Source organism: Phoenix dactylifera, chromosome 16 (assembly GCF_009389715.1).
Source record: "Phoenix dactylifera cultivar Barhee BC4 chromosome 16, palm_55x_up_171113_PBpolish2nd_filt_p, whole genome shotgun sequence".
NCBI classification, from domain to species: Eukaryota; Viridiplantae; Streptophyta; class Magnoliopsida; order Arecales; family Arecaceae; genus Phoenix; species Phoenix dactylifera.
The window spans coordinates 6,576,801-6,579,182 of record NC_052407.1 but is presented as its reverse complement, the minus strand read 5'-3'; positions in this window follow the sequence as shown (position 1 = coordinate 6,579,182).

The following is a 2,382-nucleotide window of genomic DNA, read 5'->3' as shown; positions in this document are numbered from 1 at the left end:
GAAATGGATTTGAACCCATGACGAGGTGGCCTTGAGGATGGGGGACGAGGCCGCGATGTGGGAGGCAAGGGATAATTGAGGTAAGGTATCCCTTTGGTACTAGTTAAGGGGTAAATCTTTGACATACGTGGCAGTGTAGAGATGAAGGTTCCATGGATTGAAGTAATGGTATGTTTGTTATGTATAGAGGTGATAGCATTATCTTTAATGACCTTCTCATTTTTTTAGAGGGATTTTGTTTCTTTTTATGTTTTCCAACAGTTAGCTAACAAGTTGTTTGTTATTTGTTTAAGGTGGCGGACTAGATAGAGATGGGTTTTTTTTATTAAAAAAAAATGTTGGACTTGCTATCTCTTTTGTCTCATGGCAGCATCCAACTATATAAGCGGTATCTCTGAGGCCATATAGAAAACTATGTTTTATATGTTGATTTATTTTCAATTTTTATGAATTTTCTGAAGTGCATTATAATTTAGAATTGAAAGGGGTTTAAGTGGCCAATGAGGTGATTGCATCCCACCTCCTTTTAGTGAATCACAAAATCTTCTTTTACAACTTCAACTCTAGAACTCACTACTTAACTGCAAACGAGCTTTTTTAGTAAAAAAAATCATTGACATCAATTTGTCTTAAATCTTTTGAAACAAGAATGCAAATTGTTGGGGAAATAAGATTTTTCCCCAAATGACACAAATGCCCCTAAGAAGCCACATAATCACCGACCCTGGACAGCTGAAGTCGGCGTCCGACCTCGGAACGCCCGACCTCAAGACGGCCGACCTCGAGGACTCCGGTCTGGAAAAACCTTGATATTCAAAATCTACTCTTGTCAGCCACCTACTACGGTCATACCCCCCTGAGGTCCGGCCGAGGACCATACCCTGACGCCCCTCCGGCATTTATTGCGTATGGCTACTGTAACCCTCCGATTCACTCCACAATTAATGCGGATCCCCGGCTTACTCCACAATTAATGCGGATCCCCGGCTTACTCCACAATTAATGCGGATCTCCGGCTTACTCCACATTTAATGCGCATGGCTCCTGTCATCTACGGATTCTCAGCTCTCCACGGCAAATTAGCCCAGCAGAGTCTAGTCGACTGTGATAAGTCTCTGATCTCGGCCATACCTCCGACACCGACGCAATAATTCGCCTGATCGTGCGCCGACCTGGACAGCATGCCGAGCCGTACTACGGCCTCGCCCCGTTACATCACAGGTACACCGACCCCCGCCTATAAAAGGGAACCTTGGCTTCTCAGGCGGGGGGTTGGAAAAATTAGATACTCTAAAAACACTTTGGCTCCTCTTCAACATAATTTGCCCCCTCCCTGACTTGAGCGTCGGAGGGCCGGCGCCGGAAGACCCGGCCACCGGCTTGTTTGCAGGCACCCTAGACGGAGGACGCCGCTCGCCGACGGATTGCCGCCCCGCCGTGTGGACTTGCTTCTCCCTCTCTCCGACCGCCCCAGAAGGAGGGCGCCGCCCGCCGACCGGTCGTCGTCCCGCCGTGGTGACCCCTCGCCACTCCCTCTCCTCGACCGAAGATTGCCCCCGGGTCCAATTTCCAGCAACAGTTGGCGCTAGAGGAAGGGCCCGAGTAGCGATCATGAAGTTGAGAAGTAAGGGAGCCTCCAACGTCTCCCGGCGCCCCCCGCAAAGTCCTGGACGCTCCGTCCAGAATTCTCCAACTCCGGCTGACTCGATTCCTCAGGTCCAGCCGGAACAGTTCGATGCCCTGGTACAGCAAGTCCAGGCCCTGGCCGCCGTCGTTCAAGGCCTACGGCGCGAGGAGGCCTTACCTACGCTTCCCCCGCGGGCCCAGGTCCCGCCGGAGTGCCTCCCCAACGGCCCGGCCTTCCCAAGCCAGAACCTGCATGGCTCCTCCAGAGCCAACAACGGAGAACGAGCTTCTCCCCGGAGGGAGCTCCCGGGGGAAGACTTCGACCGGAGGCTCCAGCCTTCTAAAGCAGAATCAGCCCCAGGCCACCGTGAGCCGACGCAAACCACAGCGACGATCCCATGGGTGGGGGAGCTCGACCGAAAAGTTGAGCATTTGGAGCGCCAGATTGCGGCACTCCACAGCAAGAAGGCAAGACAAGAGGGGGATTTTGAGTTCACTATCAAGTCCCCCTTCTCCCGCCAGATCGAGGATGAGCCGGTTCCCGCGAGGTTCAAAATGCCTCAGCAGTTCGCCACCAACTTTGCTGCCAGCCGACGCCAACGACAGACGTCAGACTCCCTCCTGGACATCAAACAGAGGGAGGGGGAGTCCCTCAAAGAGTACCTGGACCGCTTTACCGCCGCCACCTGGGAGGTGCGCGAGCTCGACCAGTCGATTGCCATGTCGGCCCTGAAGACAGGGGTCCACTCCTATCGA